This window comes from Strigops habroptila, chromosome 13, assembly GCF_004027225.2.
Source record: "Strigops habroptila isolate Jane chromosome 13, bStrHab1.2.pri, whole genome shotgun sequence".
NCBI lineage: Eukaryota > Metazoa > Chordata > Aves > Psittaciformes > Psittacidae > Strigops > Strigops habroptila.
In genome coordinates this window covers 13,760,935-13,781,294 of record NC_044289.2, presented here as the reverse complement: position 1 = coordinate 13,781,294, position 20,360 = coordinate 13,760,935, and the positions used below count along the sequence as shown (strand labels likewise).

Here is a 20,360-nt window from a genome sequence, read left to right as displayed (position 1 = left end):
TCTTCATAACCCTTCCACTCGAACAAAGTGATTGTCTGAACTGAAATCGCTTCACTGAGATGATTAAATTAGTTTCTACATGCCAGAGATGTACAGAGGTCTTGACATTTATATTTGGGTACTAGAGTCTGACATTCAAATGTATTCATGTTTGAAAACAGCGTAATTTAAAAAGTAGCATAAAATCCAGTAATATACTGGAGAGAGAGGGTGATGCTTTAATTTGTTTGGGGCGGTGCGAAGTGATCATTTCCAGGGGCTGCAGCAAGGGCAGACTGTGCTGGCTGTCTGGTGCGGGCAGGGAGATGTGCTCTGCCCAGCATCCCCCAGATACCCCAACACCCATGTGCTGAGGTGAACTATTAAACCCACAGAAGCCAGGGCAAAATCAACCTTCCTCTGCACATGGCTGTGAGGTCTCCAGTCGCAATAGGTTTATCTTGACTTGATGCAATCCACTATGTTCTTGAAGTGTACCATGGCTAGGATGGCAAACCATAAGCACACACAGGTTAAATCTCCAGAAAGGCAAATCTAACCATTAATGACATTCTTAATGAGCCCAGCAAGTGAAAAATGACAACAGAAATGCAGGCAGCTTATTCCAAATTCACCCAGCACCCCCATAAAGACAGTCTGAACCTGACATTAAGCCCTGTATTATGTGACGAAGATGTCGTAGACTGATGGTTGCCATTTAGAAACTAAAATTACATGGTTTTTTGAATTATTTTTGGTCCAGTGATACACTTATTTAAGATGTATATTAAAGACCTCTACTAGAATCCAAATCCCATTGTTTTATCATGGATTGGAATACCCAAGCAGACTCTTTTCTGCCTGGAAATAGGATTTTTAACTTTATCACAGAGCAGCATTGCCACTTTTCAATGTTATTTTGAGTGAGTGAATGCAAACGACATTGTTCAATTTACAGAAGCGGTTTCATTCATGATATGACATTAGCATCTGGTACCTAACGGAAACATCCTTCACCCACTAAAACAAAAAAAGTCTGATAAATTCCTGAGAGCAAATTCCTGCTGCGCCAGCAGTGAGGCAGCCCAGCAGTGTCATTCTTTTACATTAAAACGTAACTCTCTGTTGGGATAATCATGTTTTCCCAGGATATCCCTCAAACATAGAGGGAAAAAAGAACTTTAAAGATCTGGGCAGGAGCAGATGAGTGTGCATGACCCAGTGGAAGGGAAGCAGGAGCCTGGGATAAATGTGCATGCCCACATTTTGCTGGTGTATGTCTGCACATATTTATTATTCTCATCTGCAATATTGATGACCGAGGGCCGATCTTGCTGCACATGCGCCTTTCTCCCCGCATCCCTTTCCCTTGACTGAAAAAACACTTGGATATATTTTGTTGCTGTTTTGTTTGTAAGCAGTGAGCAAAATGCCCCTATGTTAATCCCAATGCATTTTCCCAAGTGGGGAAAAAATAAAGACTCAAATCAAACCAGCAAACAGAGGAATCAGGGCAGGCCACTGCAATCAATAGTGAACAGGGCTGGGAGACGTTTCGGCTCTTGGGAGCAGGTCAGTGGAGGGAAATATATTCTCAGTGCTAAATATAAGGATTTTATTATGCCAGGGGAACCCTTATTTTAAAGGGGCAGGATAAATCTGCATTCAGGATCAAGATTAGCCTTCAAAACAGTGGAAATTACTCACATGGGCAGGACAACTGGGATCTCTTCTTTGGAAAAACAACTCTCAATTAATTGGAAAAAAAAATTGGCACAAGAATAAGTGTGAATATACATATGTATACATGGGGGTGTGTGCATATACATAATACGCTTATTTATTATGCACGTGCTGGAGTGTGTATATGAGTGTGTGTACGTATGATAAGAATAATGAGCTATAACAAAAATGGGGGGACAATTATTCTGATCTTTTGTAACCCATCTCGGCTGTGCAAATTATCATTGTGAGGAGTCTGAAAACAGAAAACTAAGCAGAATAGACTATAGGGAGGCATATTTAAAAAGTGAATTAAGGAATAAAACACACAGAGACAGAATGCCATGTTTTGTTATGTCATTCCCTGCCTGCCTTTCTTCAGGAGAGAGATTTCAGATTAAATACAAAGACTCTACTTTTAAATAAACAATGAAAATTGAATAAATGGTTAAAATATATATAGATTTATATATATATTGCCTCTCTTTTATTTTTTAAAGTAATGCAGTACTGTGCAATGGCACAAAAAAGAAAAAGGAGGGCATTAGGTATTAGGATTCCAAACGGGATAGTACATCTTTAATGATACATATGATAATTAAAGAATACAATAAACACAATTAGCATATGTTTTAAACAGTTTATTAGTGAAGCTTACCATAAAATCAGAATATATAGAGCTCCAGGGTTTGTTGGGATAACAGCTTCTAATCCTTAGAGTCATAAAATCCCTGGCTTGGAAGAAATGGGCATCTTTAAAATGATTGAATCAGCAGGCCTCGAGTGAAAACACACAAATTAGCAAACTCCAGCAGTTGGGCACCGCGCGATGCTGCAACGCACCGAGGTGAAGTCAGCGCTGACACTGCCCCAGCAGCTCTGATGGAGCACAGCGGGGATGTGGTGCTGCTGTGGACATCCGAGGAGATAATTGCTTTAACTCCTTCTAGACCAGGGACACCCAAAAAATAAAATAATAATCATAACTAAAGAAAGAAATAGCCTTTATTTTGCAAATACTCGTCAAGGGGAGAAACGAATGTCTGAATGAGTGATGGGGATAAAGGAGATCAGGGACTTCAAGAGCAAAGGGGGCTTGCTGGGTTTGGTCTGCGCTGCCTCCCAGCCCTCTGGTGGCATTCCCGATGGCAGAACGCAGTGCAAGGGGGGGACAGCAGGAGGGTGGCCCCCACCCAGGGATGTGCAGGCAAGCTGGAGCCCAGGGGCCTCACTGCAGGATTTACTGGGAGTTTAGAAGTTGAATACTCGAGTTAAGGGGTCTGGACGGGGCTCTGACAGCACCCTTGCTCTGTGAACAATAATACTGAGGGCAGCAGCACTTTGTATTTCTCACTCTCACCTTTTTTCTCTTCCCAATGTCCACATTCCCCCTTTATCTCTGCCTTTCTTTTCTCCTCGCTTCAGGGCGATGGGAGCAGTTGGGATTTCTTTTTCTGCTAATGATTAACATATAAGCTCTTCACGTCCATCACCCCACCGTAGAGATAATTTCTTCCCTCTTTTGTTATATGTTTGTTTGTTTGAAGGGGGCGAGGACGGGTTTAATCCTGCAGCTCGGATATTTTAGGTGTCTTATGAGCAGCAGGGAAGGATTCGGATCAGAGTTAGTGTGGGCTGAGAGGAACGAAGCTCTGCTGAGGTTTTTTGAAGGGAAGGGGCAAATTGTCAACTTTACAATGAATCCTCATCAGACGTGATGGCTTCCCAGCTCTGCAGCAAGGGAGAAGAATAGCAGTCAAGCGGTGTTTGAACACATTCTTATGGGGAAATTGGAGTGTTTAGATCCTGAAATTAGATCTGAAGACAGCCAAACATCTCCATAAAAATGGGAGCTTCGCTCAAATGAAGGCATTTCAAGTTTGCTTGGTCCTGGTCTAATCTGAACAAATTCAATCACAGCTCGGCACAGAGCGAGCGTTTTGCTTTCCCTGCTGCATGGCAGAATTGGTGGGCACAGCGCTGCTTTGCATGAAAGAGGCTGCCTGCTAATTTGGGTGGTTGGGAACAAATTCTTCTGAGTCATCTTAAACATGCAAGGAATACTGAAAACACATGGCATGTGTGCATGCATGAAGGCAACACATTGCTTTGCATTTATCCCATAGCTTGGAATCTGTGCTCGTATTATTTCTGCCTGAAACCTCAAGTCCAGGAGATGGGTGCACTATGTAGTAACAATGCAAATGAACAGCATAAGCCAGGTTTTGTCCCGTAGGTATTAGCCTATTTTTGCCCCATATTACTCTAAATACAAAAGAAACGAGCTGGAGGAGAAATGAAGGTCCAAAAAGATGAAGTGACTTCCCCAAGGTCAAACAGCAGGATGGTGGCAAAGGCAGGAATATAAACATGAATTATATTGTCACTCTGCTAGAGGAAAAGGTTGAGATGCAGCTCATTTTTTTCCTGTAGTTTAGACCCAGCTTGACGTATTTGACCTCTATTCAGCTGGCCAAGGTCCAGAGAAAGAAGCACAAAGAATAGGATTCTCTGTCTGCTGTGGGGAAAGACATGAAGGTAAACTGATGTGTGACATGTGTTGACTCAACAGCATTGCCTGGTTTAAGCAAGCCAACAAGGGGTGGGTCAGGGTCTAGTCAACTGGTTTTTCTATTGACTTCATTGGGTTTGAGCTGCGTTTGAAGGGACAAAGAAATCTGGCCCAGCAACCTGGGAGGAGGGCAGGGAATGTAACTGCACCCATTTTTTATTGTGATGTTTCCCTATTGGCATTCCCACTCTGATTCATAGCCAGTGGGGCTCGTCAGACACAAGAGTCAGCACAGCACGAGGCAGTTTGATCGCAAGACCTGAATCTTAGCTCCATCTCCAGTTTTTAGCAGAGGAATTCAGCATCTAGTGGAGCATTCACAGCATATTGACGGGGAAGTGAAGAGCTGAAGCAGCTTGGAGTTCTGCTTAGCGTGATTATTCCAGCCTGTAAAACTTTCAGCCAGGGCTTGCCCTTACCTGGAAGAAGGTTCTGCAGACCTTCATCCCTGCCTTTTGGGAAAGAGTTTATTGTCTGGGAGGTGTAATGTTGTATGCAGCTCTCTGGTTGCAGCACATAAAGCACACTGGCAGACAGGTGTTAAAGAATAAATAAATAAATAAGTGTTAAGGAATAAATAAAGAATAATATGGAGCTGGATGGGGCTTTGAGCAGCCTGGTCTAGTGACCTTTAAGGTACCTTCCAACCCATGATTCTATGATGCTGTGATACTATGATTCTATGTATAATATACATGCCAAACATAACCCAAATGGAGCTGGCCATGCTGGAGGGCTCCAGGCTCTGCTCCCTCATGCCTCTTGCCCACCCATGTTCCCTGCAGTGGTTAACAGGACATGAGGGTACAATGGGAAACGCTCAGGAGCAGAATACCCTTCAGAAACGAGCAGTTATATCAGTAAGAATGAATCTGGATCAAAATCAGGAATAAGATATAGCGTCGGTTTCCCCTCTCGGCTCTCGCCATTATAGACAGCCACGTTTTCTGAACCTGAGATTTTAAAGGAAGCATTTTAAATAACACTGTGTGCACTGATCTCTTTTTCATTCAGGTGTGAGCATTAATGCACTTTGTTCTTTTTAACCAACTAAACACGTGGCACAAGCACTTTTGCATTTTGAATATAAGGTCGATTTAGCATATGAAGAATATTTTCCTGCTCCCTTTCCATTAGCATTTGATATTTATTAGGGAGAAACTTGGAAATGGTGGATAGTAGATTCAACTAAAAACTAATTCTGCACTGGATATTTGACTAAGACATTGGCTTTAAACTGTGTTAGTTATTTTTATAGGTGTTCTAAAAATAATACCATAGGGTTTATTACCTAACCCGTATCACACATAATTCGATATTTGAACATTGGGAGCTCATCTGTATGTTAAAACAGTGTGAAAATATGCACAGGATTTTTTCAAGACTTCTTTGGAATAACAATTAAAAGATCAGGAATTTATTATGTGCCTCCAGAACGCTGCAAATTGAAATATTGACAGTGGTGGGTAGCCTGTACACCGACATCTATCAGCTCAGTTCCTCCACACAGACTTTTAGGATGCTCTAGCACGGATTAATGTCTCTCAGCAAAAGAACGTGCTATAAAAAAATAAGGGATGCAGCTGATAAAATTAATGAAACAAATCATTGTTGAAAAGCATTTGGTGAGGTGTGAATTTGAAAGCTACTTTCCTAATACAATATTTGTAAAATAAACAGAAATTAATACCCATTAATATTAACATAATTATCTTAACTGAGAATGTTGAGCTGTTGCCTGTTTTGTTCTTTTCAACTGCAGCATCTCGCTACAACTGTTTTTGTAGCTGGGGAATAATCTGCTTGTGTACGCTGTAATGACACAAGAAATAAAATGTAATAAAAGGAATAAAATCTGAATTCCCATCTCAGCAAAAAGTAATTCCACAATCCATATATTTTTTGGTGGCTTTCCTCCAAATGAGGTGAATGCTTCTGCATGGCTTTATTTCCCAGACCCGCATGAGAAACTCATTCTGCTTAATACAAAAAGCTTTCCCCGGATCTTAAAACAGCTCTGAGTGATCCCGAATTTCCCGAAGCCTTGAAGGGTGATGAGAATGGGTACAAACACGCACTGCCCCTCTCCTCTCTGGCTGCAGCATTGGCCTCCCATGGGACAGCCCCTTCTCCAGCCATCCCCACCCAGGAGAGTGGGTTTCTAGGTGGGCATCCCAACTTCTGTACGCACATCAGAGGCAAACTTCAGATCTTCACAGCTCCATGCAGAGCTGCCATTCAGACCAGTTAAATGTGAAAAGTATGACGTTTTCCATGAGAAATGGCTTATTTTTAGTTCTGCAGATACCACAGTAGCTCGCTGGTGAAACCAGGCACTATGTGGACTGAAGTGAAAATACTGATACCCCACAAAGGTAACCTATGGACAGAAAAAAAGGGAATTTCTTCTTTTAATCACTAAAGCATCCCAGTAGTTTGTTAGGTTGTAATTTGTTGAATCAAGCAACGTGATGCCAAATGGTGCCAATGAGTGAAGGGATGAGAGGTCTTGGGCAGCCCAGGCAGCAGGACAAGCTGAATCCACCCCTTTGAGTTTCAGACATTTCAGCGCTAAAATCAGAGAGCAGCCAGCTTTATCACGAGGAAGATGGGAGAGTTTTAGCTTTGGCTTCAGTAAGACTTCAGCTCTGATTTGCAGTTTGTTAGGGCCTGCATTAGTGTTTGCACGCCTGCCCACACAAAGAAGGTAGCATATGTTTTAAATAGGACCCTTTCTTTGAAGCAAAATGAAGTGCTAAAGATTTTGATAGAGAATATCTCCTTTTAAAAACCTTTCCTCATCCACCTCATGCAGATGTGAGTTAGTGTCTGTCCTCTGCGTTGCCACTAATCGTGGTGTAAAGCGTCCATCAAGTCCGGTCTGGAGGGACTGGAGGTATGGGAATAACTGACTTTTGAACTCCTTGACTCAACAGCCTCATTAATTTGGCTTTAATCAATATAATTCATCCAACCTGGAAAAAAAATATAGTTTACCTTGACATTTCTTAACCACTTCTATTATTACTATCGAAATCTTTAATGTTGTTTTGAGGAAAAAAGGCTCTGAAACATTTTGGTTTGGAAGTGTGGAAGGGAAACTTTTTTTAGTCTCTTTTCCAGCCTGCCACGTTGCCATATTTACCACCATGCTAACAGTTGTCAGAGATTATCTGGCTGAGTCACAGCTTTTATGGGCTCGACTCCGGTACTAGAGACGCGAAGCAGCTCCTCTGCAACCCAAGGTTTATGTTGGCATAAGCGAGATCAGAATTCGCCCTTCTGTTTACCATTTAGCTGAATCACCCCATCACAGACCAACTGTCATCTGTCACTCCATACTTTTAATGGTACATTGCACTGATGTTGTCTATTTTTTCCCCTTCCTAGCAGCCCTGTCACTCTGGTATGTGCTAATCGCTTCTTCCAGGCTTCTGTTGGATCTCTTAATGATGATGCCACTGCCATTTAGGGGGTTTTTAAAAGAAAGAAAAGGCAAGAAAGACTTCGGAGAGCTAGAGGCAGAATCAGCTTTGCCCTATAACTCATGCTGCAGGCTAAAGGGACCTCAGTCTTTTGGAAAGTGCCTCCCAGGCATTGCTTTAGCTGGGGAGCGGAGGAGGAACCTCTCCCACCATCAGAAGGGGGCTGCACCCCTCCCACTAAGTGCGTGGCAGAGAATTAATTCATTTTAAAATCACATTCTCTTCTTAATGCCAGGGCCTCGCTGCTGCTCCATTCCTATGGCCAGTGGACCAGAAATCTTTACGCAGCCCTCGGCTTCCTTGGGGCCATGGTGGTGACAGCACTTCAATGCTTATTAACCCTTGCAGTACCAAAGGACTCGTGTGGCCCTGGCAAGAGCCTTTGCACAGCGTCTAGCACCCAGTTCGCATCCCCAGATGCGGAGGTGCTTCTCTAACATCTGCAAGATGAATCACATACTCTGTGTTGCAATAAACAAAACAGGGAGAGCGATGCCTTGCAAAAAGCAATTCAGCTGTGGGAGGAACTGCCCACCCAGGGCAATGAGAAATATTTCAAGGTATTAATATTATTCCCTGCCTTCACAGAGGTGTGTGTGGTTGTGGATGCGGGGGGAATTGAAGCTACAACGATCACCAAGGAGGTTTTCTACCCATTTGTATACAGTTAAATTGTTCATCTAATAATTTTAGCCCCCCTTTTTTTTTATTGCTTTATTCTTGCAAACATCTACAACAAATTCTGAAGTTTGTTCGTGGCCTTTCCAAAATTACCCATATGTGAAACAAACATTCACATTAACACTGAGCAATGAATTTAGTGTGAACTATCACTTCGCTATTGCGGGTAGCGCCTGTGAATATTATCCCATTTGGGGGTCCACACGTTTTTATCTTGGCAGAGCTTTTTGTCCCTGCAAAATGCAAGTTAACATATGCAACATTTTGATAAGTCCAATTGAGGGTAAAAATTGCTTCGCTAGTTCAACTGCTATATGTATGCAACATATAGTATATACATAACTTGTAGAGGTCCATCTGCTAAGAGAAATAATACTGTGTCATTGCATAATATGTATCTGAGTGTGCGTGTATTTCTCTGTACTCCTTTGTCATGATTGCACGGTTTAATTTAAATACATGTTTCACCTCTCTCCATATTTCAGGTTTATTACAGAGTATGAAAATCAGGAAGCTTTTTGTTCACTTCATACATCTCTTCCAACAAAGCCAGAAATCAGAAGCCAGCACAGACTCCAGAGTGATTATTGTTACACATGATCTATGGAGCAGATAAATTACAGCTTGATTTTTATAAGGTATGTTGAGCCTGCAGGCTTCAGCAGAAACAAAAACAAAACAAAACACAAAACCTCGGTTTAACTAGTAATTTGAGGAAATATGACAAACCTGACATGGAAGTCACAGAGCAAATAAATATGCACATCCATCATTTTGTAAAATAATGCCTTTGCTAGAGAGACCTCTGCTTGCTGCAGTCTGCAGTGTGGAATTTCTTTGTGGTTTACCAGTCTCAGATCCTGCTACATGAAGAATCAAGTTAGTTAGAGTTAAAAGAAACAATTGTATGTAGAGGAAAACCAGTGCTGTACAGTAAAATAGCACAACTATCAATCCGTGTGAGTCAAAACTAAGTTGGTTTTAGGACATATTATAATATTCCTGGAATGTTCAGATGTGGTTTTTCTTCATAATATGATTGCTAAAATACCGATCAGAGAGTCTTCTCTGTTATTGTAAAATAATCTAGTTCCTAGAAATAAAATCACCTGGTGGTTATTGCAGATATAAAATCCTACTTCATACAAAATACAACAAAAGGCAGTTTCAGAGCCATCTTCTGAGCACAATAGTTTTGTTGGTGCACTGGAAAGAAATTATGTACGCAATTCTCTCTTCAGGAATAAGCTTGTGGTAGCTACTATTTTTTTGCAGCTTGCCAATACTTGGAAGGTTTTGTGTGATGTTGAGGAACACCATCAGTGCCCTTTGTGTGAGATCTGCCTCTTCAACAGCCCCGTCCCTGTGGAGCTGCAGAACTGCAGTTATCACTGAGCCTGAGTTCACAGCACAGCAAAAGGTACCTGCTCAAAGAGGAGGCTGTAGCATGGGCATTGATGGGGATGCCACCTTTGGCACTGGGATGAGGGTTTTAAGGGTTAAATCTAATCAGAGTTTAATCTGATCTAATCAAATCAGAGTTTAAGGGTTAAATCTAGCAGTTTATGTCAAACTGCCTCTTGGATAAAGCACAAAACAGAACCAAATGCTCCACTCCTAAAGAAGTGTCTTCATCAAAACCATGACCCCTTTCATGCTCTGTTCCTGGTCCAATGAGTCCTGGTTTGGTTTGATCTTGTAGGTTTTGGTCCATAAGTATGATCCTATCTTTTGGTCTGACACTGCAGTTCGTTCTCAGGCAAACCTTACTTGAGTCACTTGGAGCACAGTGCATGTGAACATTCCATCATCTATTCCACTGCATCTTCCAAACTGCATCTTGCAATATAAAAGCAAAATGCATGTTTACTATTCTCAGCATTGCAAAGGCAAAATAACTGTTTTGTGCTTCATCCATAAAATTGCCAGCTAAATATTCATTCTGGAATCATTACTCCAGGTGTTTGTCAAGGAAGATGTACAAAGCAGACAGAACATGTTTAGCATTTCATATACCAGGTTGAGCTGTGGGACTGACAGGTTGAAAAATCTTGTTTGGACTCATAGACTGAAACCGTTTAATAGAGAAGTCACTGGTGAACTATAAATATGGAAAACCAATGTGCCATATTTTTGTAGAATCCCCATTCTGCATGTCTTTTAAACATATTAGTGCTTCAGAGAAGCTGTAGAAGCTAAACTCACCAATTTTTGCTTTGAACATCTACAATTCTTCAATGGGTGAACCTTCAGAAACCCAAATGCCTCCACAATACACAATTTATTTGACGGTGCACTTATATTAACTGACCCTGCAAAAGCCAACTGTGTTCATTTAGGCTAGGAATTACCCAATTTGCTCACATAATCTCAGCAATTACATGTTCATCTTGTTTAAATATCAGACCTATGGTGTCATTTACGTAGTATCTGATCTTTTTACTTAACCTCAAAGATATTAATCTTTATTAAAGGGGATGAGAGGCAAAGAGGGGGAAAAGATGCTGGTGACAGATATTCTGACAGCTAGGAAAAGTCATTTGTAAAGTGAACATCAGTAAACATTATGGCTGACATATTGATATCAGCAGCAAGTAAACGGATGGCCATGCTAGGATGAGGTATTACACCTTAAATTGTGGCAACCATTTTTTTTCCCAAGGTTGATCTTTTCTATTTTTTAAAGAGAAATTTACTATTATGCCTCCTGCTTCCCCTATGGTAAAATGCCAGAAATTTGACTGAGATTTACTTAACGTGACAGCAATGCCCAAGAAAGATGATTACTAAATGTCACATCTATCTACCCTCATGTGGATCACTTATTTGACATGTTTGTGTCTAAGCTTCCTAGCAGTTTGCAGCATGTTTTGTGGCGCTCTAAGGCAATTTGAAATCTTTGTGGGGAAAACATGAGCTGGCCAATGGCAGTTCATTAAAATAAAGGAATAATAAAGCTGGGATTTGTTCCTCTCCATCCCAAGCGTGTCAGGCCAGAAGTAGGCATAAAGAGCCCTTACAAAATCAGACCATGAGCACATGCTTCTGGTCAGGCTGTGAGAATGCTATTGCTGGTGGGATGCTCTTGCCATCTCAGCTGAAGTAGAAGCACACCAAAGAGAAAACACTGATGTTTAAACACAGAAAATAACCTTATACAGTTGGCTTTTTTAATTCCTTAGGAATCTGTGAAATGGCACACAAATCTGAAAGAGAGGAGAGTGTGGCTTCTCCCACTTTGCTGTAGAACTGGCTTCTTCTGTCCCTGCTTTTCTCAGTTCCTGGAAGGGAAATGTGAAACCCAGCTGGATACAAACAAACCAGGAGCCACGAGCATGAGCTCCTGTGGTGGTGAGTCCATTTAAATCTGCTTTGCTGAGCCTCGGAAGTGACCTAAAGAAAGCAAAATGGAAAGCAAGGTAGGCGCTTTTTGCGCAAAATGGAACAGTAGTCATGAATAATTCATGGCTCTCTACCTTCTTTGCCATTTTACCTTGTCTTTTTCAGTAGTTATTGCCTTCCAGTCTAAAAGTATGTCTGTAGATTGATAATTCAGGTGTCAAGAATTCAGGTGTGTGCTGAGGATGCAACCTCCCACCAGACTCAGCTTTCTTCAGTGCTCCCTGCACAGAACCGGGCTCTGGGACCCTCTTAGCAAGGACAAGTGCTCTTTTTCCTTATCCCCTTCTAAATATTTCGATCAGCCCTGTTCAAACACAGCAGTTAATAATAAAAGAGAGGGCTTAAGTTCTGAATGCAACGACATAAATACATCTAATGAGAATTATGCTCCTTTGCATCTGTTTTAGCACCAGAGATTCAGCCAACCTGTACAGATGCCCATGTATCTATGAATTTTGAGGTGTAAATACTTCAGTCACAAAACACAGCAGCAATATTGAGTCAAGGCTTATTTTGTTGACTGCCCTGTGTTATCTGTGTAGTCATAACCTCAGTCACAATGTTTGCACAATCAGACTAATGGCAGCTCTATAAAATATTAAGTTATTTGTAGCAGATACTCCTTTAGATGCCCAGTTGCCAGCTCACACATCAGCCCTCGCTTCAGTCACAGTTTAACTCCCAGAAAACCTGCAGGAGCAACAAAAACAGCTCTAAATGTATCCTGTGGGCTATGAAAAGAGAGGGGTTTTTTAGTCTATGGTGGAAGATTAAAGCCATTCTAAATGAAAGAAGACTGTGTAACTGGATACAAGATTTCTAAATAGGTGGCACATGTCAGCAGGCATTACAACAGTATCTTTAGGTGAGCCTTTGATATAGACTGCTGAATAGTTCAGTGAGATAGATGCGACCATGAGAGAGTTTCACAGCCTTCATTTGTTTTCCAGCTAAAATAAATCTGAACAGAATAGGCTTAAATTACCTGTGATTTTTCTGTCTTTAAAAGGACACATAAAAGCTCATGAGATCACTGTGCTCCCTGGGAAAAAAAAAGGGGGGGGGGGAAAAAGCAAAAAAAATGGAAAACTATGAAAGATTCATTTTAATGGAACCCAGGTTTAGGTATTTCATATTTAATAACGTTTAATATTTCATTTACTACTGGGGACTCACCTTTTTCAGAAGAATGTAAGATTCGAGGCACTATCGTGCATTAAGATTTTATGTCTGACTGTAGCAATATTGTAAGGGTTGGCGTTGGAGCTGCCTAAGCCCGATGCAGAAAGCCTGGAAGCAACAAGGTTTCCTTCTTTTTTCCTATAGCCAAAATAGGAGCCGAAGCCCCAGAAAGTGATGGGGTGTAGCTGTGAATCCTAGCAACAGGCAGAGAGAGAACTGTACGTTTCTTCACGTCCTCCAAGTGTTGGTGCCTTCTGGTACATCATTTACAGGAAGCAACAGACACCTTGGAAAGGCCCCTCATGCCTTTGCACCAGGAAAGGGCAAGGAAGGATGGAGTTTTTCCAGTGGGGAGGGTGAGTTATGGCAGTTTGGGGGGGGAAGCAAAGAAAACAACACTCCAGAGCTCATACTGTTGTTGTTATTGCACTTCCCTTCATCACAACACATTGCCTATTGGTGCAGGGTTTTTTTTTCTTCTAATCTTTTTTAAGCCCTTCTCAGCGATAACGTGGGCTTTTCTTTTAAAGCGAATGCTGAAAATTTACACTCAGAAGTGTGAGCACAGGGTTTTCTGCAAGAAAAATCCATAATTCTGCAGTCTGCACTGAAAGCAGGAGCGTTAAAAGCTAGCGCCTGCGTTTTGCAGCAAGGAAACTGAGACCTGAGCACATATTTCCTGGAAGGAGAGGCTCCTTTTAAATATGCAGCAGGTCTTGTCTTGCCAATATTAAACTAGCTTTTCTTCCTGGAGAGTCTGTCAATACAGTTTGACCTCTCTCTATGGATATTCTTCAGAGCCTGAAGTGCTCAGATAATCTAAAAGGGTCCCCTGGCACTATCCTAGGATGGTGGTTTTCAGTTAACTGGCTTCAACGGAAGCTGGGACAAAGAGCAAGATGGGATCACCAGCCTCCCTGGTCTCGTCACCCTGTTCAGAAATGTAAGTTTTCCCAGCTGATGCCAGTTTGTTAGGTTTTGCCACCAGTTTTCCTGCAGGCAGAAGCTTGTAGGAGTTTTGCCTGGGTGCGAATTGTGGAAAGAGAAAAGCTGGGATGGAGGGCATTTCGTGGTGCAACACAGACTGCTGCTTCTGTTGAAAGATTAATTCTGTAGTAAGTAGCACTAGTGGGTTGTTGCCTTGGACTGGACCAGCTGCTGCAAAGATGAAGCACAGACTCAGACAGAAGGTTGCAGCAGAAGAGAAGGATTTGGCTCCCAGCTAACACCAAAGCTGAAGAAGGGTCCTATGAGACCTTCTGTCTGGTGGGGCATGTTCAAGATGCATTCCGCTCCCAGAGCTGCTCCCTTCAAGGTTTTCTAAGAAGATTTATTGCTAGGAGAGGTTTCAGATCTCATCAAGGGGCTCTGGCATTTGCATTACTTCCCACGGAAACTGAATCAATGTTTGACATCATGGAACAGAATCTCGGGCGTGATTTAGCGTTAGTAAGCCACCAGTCATCAGCACACTGTCATCCCCTATGCCTGACATCTTAATATAGTCTGCCCCATGCACACACATGTTCATCAGCAGCAAATTCTTATGCTCCAACCATGCACGAGTTGTTTAACGTGGGCTTGCACATACAGACATCCAAAAGACACTGGTCCGATATGATCAATTTTCGGTGCTCAAAATGCGTTTTCCTTTTAGGTAAGAAGGGAATTTTAAGACCTCTTAAATAATTGAAGATACTCCTGATACAATCAAAAGTCAAGCTCCCCAAGATGAAAATGTCTAGATGATGAATAAGTTAATGGAACTAAAATCCCAGTCGTAGCTGATTAGGGCACTGGGAGAGTTTATCAGAGATGGGAATGTACAAGCCCAGTCACAGCCTGACCTTGTAACAAATGAGAGCTGAAAAGCAATTAATTGAGAAATTATCAGGGAAAAGCGAAGTTGTATGGTTGGTTAGGTGAAGCAATATGTCAATGGGCCAAGGATTGATTTGGCTGGAATACCTCAAGGTCTCTGTTCTGATGATTCAGGACTTGAAGGAACTGGCCCGAACCAAGCAATAAAAATAGGTTTGGGAGAGGGAGTCATCAGTCAGCGCAGTGGATCAGTGTTCATGTATTATTTAGCTGATAGTTAAGGGAAGCTATCAAAGAGCAGTCCTTAAACCCAACCTTTTCCCCCCGGGGAGGGAATGGGAAGGGAGAGAAAAGAAAATGATTCATGGTGCCACCATTCACTGTGCTCAGCTAAAACACTGAGCTGGAGGTGGGTCCCAGGAACAAGAGTTGTCCTGGGTGTATAAGTCTTGCTGGGGGCTGCAGTGAGGAGGAAACAAAGACCCGCACTGGCTCAGTCCAACTCCCCATGCACAGCCACTGAATCCCAGAAACCATCACTGCACCAGCTCCTTCCTTTGGCTTTTCCTTCCTCCCTCTGTCTGCTGGCTGACTTTCTGATGTGCATTATGGCACAGGCAAACCTAGATGCAGTCATTCAAGCTCTGCTCTGCTTTGGTTTGACAGTGGGCATCATTTTGTGCTGTGATTTTTTTTTCCTTCCTGCTGCCTACAGGCTGCGCAGGACTTCTACTCCCAGCAGATATCAGTACCTCTCCCAGGCCACCAAACTAACAGTGACCTCATGCCTCCTTGTATCTTGATTTTATCAACTCATCCACACATCGGCCTCACATGTCCTTCACATTTGGGAAGCTATTGCTGAGACCAGGACTTTAGCATGTTGATCTGAGCTGCAAAATGTGTCTGGGAACACAGTTCCGCTTCTTCACAAGATGCTTTAGGATCTGAATATGAAACAACTTGAATGAGAACATAGTATCCTGTGGCTCAGGAGAACAGCAAAGCAAAACAAATGATATATAAAGTCTTCTAGAAAGATCAGTGGGTTGGGTGAGAATAGCTGTCTCTTTGCTTGTCTTGTGACAATTCACTAAATAACACTAAACTACGTCTCTCTCTTCCTGAAGACAGGAGAAAACCCCCGCAGAACCAGCCAGCACATGTTTCGTGGCAGGATCAGGGCCTCAGACACCACAAACTGTTCCTTTTTGGGATCAAGATCCTGAGATCCTGCAGAAAACTAGGGCTGGAAGGTTGTTGGAAAACTACAGCTAGCTTTCGTATCAGGACAATATTTTAAGCTCTGTTTTTTTAGGGAGAAAGGCTTTCTAAATATTTCAGACTTGATACTGGTTCTTTTTGTCATTTCCTTGACAAAACCTAACTGACAGCCGCCTCTGTGGCTGAAAATAGGAATGTCATTAACATCAGAGCTATAGCGGGGCAAAAGACAGAGGTTTGGCAGATGAACATAAAATGTCCAGTGATGCAGATATAGGGTGGGCCATTTAATGTTAAGTCTAAGAAAGCTGCCTAGAGATAACAAAATAAGGAAAGGTTATAGCACGAAGAGAAACTTGCATATCCCCATCACAGCAGAGATGAGTTGCACGGGGCTCTGCCCTTTGTGCTGTGAGGATGCAGGTGGGGAGGGTGGACCTGGTTTGGTTTTGGGTGCCTTGTGAAGGGGAACTGCAGATGGGGAATTGAAGGAATGGAAGGAAAATAAACTGCTCCCCATGGGAGAACAGATTCCTTTCCGTGGCTGGTCCCTGACTGCAGGGAATGGGCAGAGCCCAAGAACACCGAAGGCAGGGAGCTAAAAACCCCACTAATCAAAATTAGAGCAAAGCTGTGATTTTAGCTTGTTAAATCTCAGCATGTAATAAATACAAGAAACTCCAGCATGTCGCTGCAAATAGCCATTGCTGCCGTAAACATAGTTTTTTTAGAAGGAAATTTCAGCAGCAACATGGAGATAAAGGAACGACTTTATCCCACTGCCTATGGACGTATCTCAACATGTGCTCATTCCTGGGACTCACCGTATGTCACGCTCCATGTAATGCATTTTCTATTTGTCCTGACCCGAGAGCTTTGCATTCAAGGAGCAGATCCCCCAAGTGAATTCATCAGGAGGAATAATAACCAATGCACAAGCCTGGAGTTGCTGGGCCAGCAGATCCATCCTGCAGTTGTCAGTGTGCTGAATTTCAGGGTAGCATAAATGCAGTCTCCCTTACTTGAGGACCAGAAGGACACAGTGATATTTTTCCTGCCTATCCTGAAATGAGAGAGAAAGGATAAACATGAAGTGTGAGCAGCAGCAAACAAGACTAAGTAGCAGTGCCCAGCAAGGGTGTCATTAAAGAGAGTATCTTCTGTGAATAAAGCAAAAAGGGTTAAATGGTTTCTCTCATTCCATCAGATCCTCATGGTGTTGCACAGATGTGATCTGCTCAGCAGATGTGGAGACTTCTGGGATGCTCAATCCAGTCGGACGCAATGGGACACATGACCATCACGTTCCTTCATTTTTTCCTGGCTTTGGGAGGTATGTGCAGCTTGGCTGTGTAGAAATGTTTCCTTGGATTTGTACTATTTTAAACCAGGATAGCATTCAATCTAATGATCAGCTCGGGAGAAATGTATGCCCTTTTCTAGAGTGATTTACTACCTTACCTCTCTCAGCATTCTCACATAGGTGAATAAGGCTCAGAGCCAGTACTTACTATTAACACTGGAACACTCTGAGAAAGGAAAATGGGGTTTGCCCCATGATGAGCAGCATTGTCTTTTCTCCTTTGTTTCCTTTTTGGAATTGCATCATTCCTCTCCTCTGAGGCTGACCTACTGCACAGTCACAGTGCAGCATCAGGGAGGTGATGAGGTGGCAGTGAAGTGCTGGCATGTCCTGGCACTAATCACATATTATCACCTTGTGATAATGATCAAAGATGATTCCAAATGAAACCTCTTTCGAGAAGGTTCTTCAGCAGGCCTCTGCTCTGCAAATGCCCAAGGTACTGCTTGTGCAAACCCAACTATCACCAGCAGTAAAATCAGTGAAATCCAAAACGTGACATTATATTCCATGCAGCAGCTACCTGGATATTATCAGAGAGACATTACACATTCCTGTTGTTACGGTAGGAATCAGGAAACATTTGTAGATATATATGGAACTTCTGCCTGAACGTATTCTGTGATCCCTGATGGTTTATGTGTACACTTCATAGTAGGTGGCGTCATCTTGATAATATGAGTTGGTGCAATTTGCAAGCTGTTTTTTTAACTAAAATGTAGTGATACCTGAAATCCTTTTGTGTTTCAAATACCACTAGAAATAAGACCACAAAGTCAATGCAGAGGTGTACTCTGGTACAGAGATTCATGGCTTTTGGAGCATCCTGCTCCACAGAAAGAGTGCTGGACTGCACTCTGATCTCCCAGAGCTGGGAGGAAATTCATAGGTTCGGCATCTTTATTTTCTTTATTGTTTTCACTGATGGTCAAGGACTTTCATTATAAAGGCTGAGATGTGCCAAGATTGTCACAGCATGGAAGGGCAGGAAAGTGCCCAGTCTGGAGTTTAATGTAGTTTCTATTATAAACTAAATGAAGAAAGCCCATGAAATCCATGGGACACTTCACACCAGTAGTATTTTGTGTACTTGTGTATGTGTGAGACCACCAAGGGAGGGAAGGATGCTCAGTACTACTGGCCTGTAGCTAGGACTCAGAAGTGTGAGGTGTTCTGAACTCTTCCATTGATTTCTTATACAGGTTCAGAAAAGCGATTCAGCTCTTATTTTTCCTCCAAGTCTTGTAAAATGTGGAATCATCCTATTTTTACCCCTAGCATCTGCCAAAGCCCCAGTGGAGGGTGGAATGTTAATCCCAGGCACTGTAAGGAGTCTCTGGGACCACTGCTGTATTTGCCCCCCAGATTTGGAACAACAGATCAATTTATGTTTGTGATTCTCTGAGGAGAAGGAAATCATTCCAGCAGGTTGGCTTTAGGTGTCAGAGGGGATCCTCCTCTTAAAACATTGTGAACTAGACCCTAACAGAGCTTGGTATGAGAGACAGGCTTCATTAAATTTGTAAATCTCCCCGTTGAGCTGGTGGTTGTTGTTGCAAAGGGTTAACAGACATCGCAAAACATTTCTAGGATGAAGTGCTAAGATTTAGTGTACTGAATTAATTCTTAAATTAGAACAGGGGATTTGCACATGATTTCTAAGGGAAATTATCTTCTGGGTAAAATTAATACAGGAGATGCTTCAACGTCTGGGATGGCATTATTATGAGCAATGATTACCTAGACATTGCCAAAAGAAAGAGATCACAGTAGACTCTTTCTTTTCCTAACCAAAATAAGCTACTCACCCTGAAGAAAGAAGACGATTTGCAGAAGCACTGGCTTATTTGGAAATGCAAAAGAAGCAAATTCTACATGAAGAAAAAAGCTGCATGGTTGTGAAGCAGAACTGCAGACAGCAAAGGTACCCTTTTATACATGGGGTTCTAGGCATCTGCCTGCCTTGCCTTTGAGCTCTTCATCAAAAAAGGGTGCTTAATGCAGTGCTACAGCTGTCCAGGTGTTTAATGTTCAGAGGATGAAGAGGAAACGCACTGGCAGATGTGACCTGGAAAACCTTCAAAAGGGATGGTTGGTCCATCCGCTCCCTACCCGGAGACCACAACATTCATCCAAATGCCTAGTTTTGCCTTGCCTAAAGTTTGAATAGGGTAGAGAGTAAAGCCAAAGCAAGACCTGCCTGAGTTGTTTTGTCAAAACAGTCACCCACCAGGAGGAGCTTATAGATATTTATTTTGCTTCAGAGTATTTCATTTTGTCAAGAAAAGAGAAGGGTGCTTGAGTGGGAACAAGACGACCAGGGGCACGTTGGCCCCTGCTCCTTTCACAGGAAAAAGCACCGATGTTTAATTTAAAAGGGCATAAATATAAGAGAAATGCCTCTTTACTTTCATGTCAGTAGCTGGCTATTAAATTACATCACAAGTGCTACGTGTGGGACTAGGCGAGTGCATGGTTATTTCTGTCTTCTAAACCAGAGTGCAAGTCTCAGCGTAATTACTTTGGATCCAAGTGTAATTACCAACTGATCTGCAGGAACATACACAGTAGCGACATCCATTCGAGGCAGCATTAGAGCCTGATGATAACACAGCGTCATTAACACAGCTTAGCACCTTCCACACGTGGCTACAGGCCATGGTATTCTTCGGGAAAGGGCTCCGTGATGGAGCCTGGAGAGCTCATCCGGAGTCACCTGAGATCCTGCCCCCAGTCATCACGCCTACGTCTGCGAGTATGTGTGAACAAATCAGTGCAGACAACAGTGAGCATGATATCCTAATCATGGGGAGTTAAGCCAGAACAGACTTCTTTACCTCCTTGTTTTGGTATTTCTGCAACTTTTGTTTTCCAAAGTGTTGAACTCTCTGAGAAGAAGGAGGGTGCTGAGTCCTGCTGCCACCCCTGG

General features: G+C 42.5%; 1 protein-coding gene across 2 annotated transcripts in view; it reads left to right on the top strand.

Moving 5' to 3' along the window:
* Window positions 1–9,828, top strand: part of YTHDF1 (YTH N6-methyladenosine RNA binding protein 1) — a 205,458-nt gene extending 195,630 nt beyond the window's left edge. Inside the window, exons 6-7 of one of the 2 annotated variants that reach the window (XR_003994047.1) lie at window positions 8,925–9,077; window positions 9,715–9,828. The gene's annotated coding sequence lies outside the window, so the exon portion shown is untranslated. The remainder of the gene's footprint in view (window positions 1–8,924; window positions 9,078–9,714) is intronic. The other variant, XR_003994049.1, reaches the window with a different exon arrangement.
* The last annotated feature ends 10,532 nt before the right edge of the window (window positions 9,829–20,360 follow it).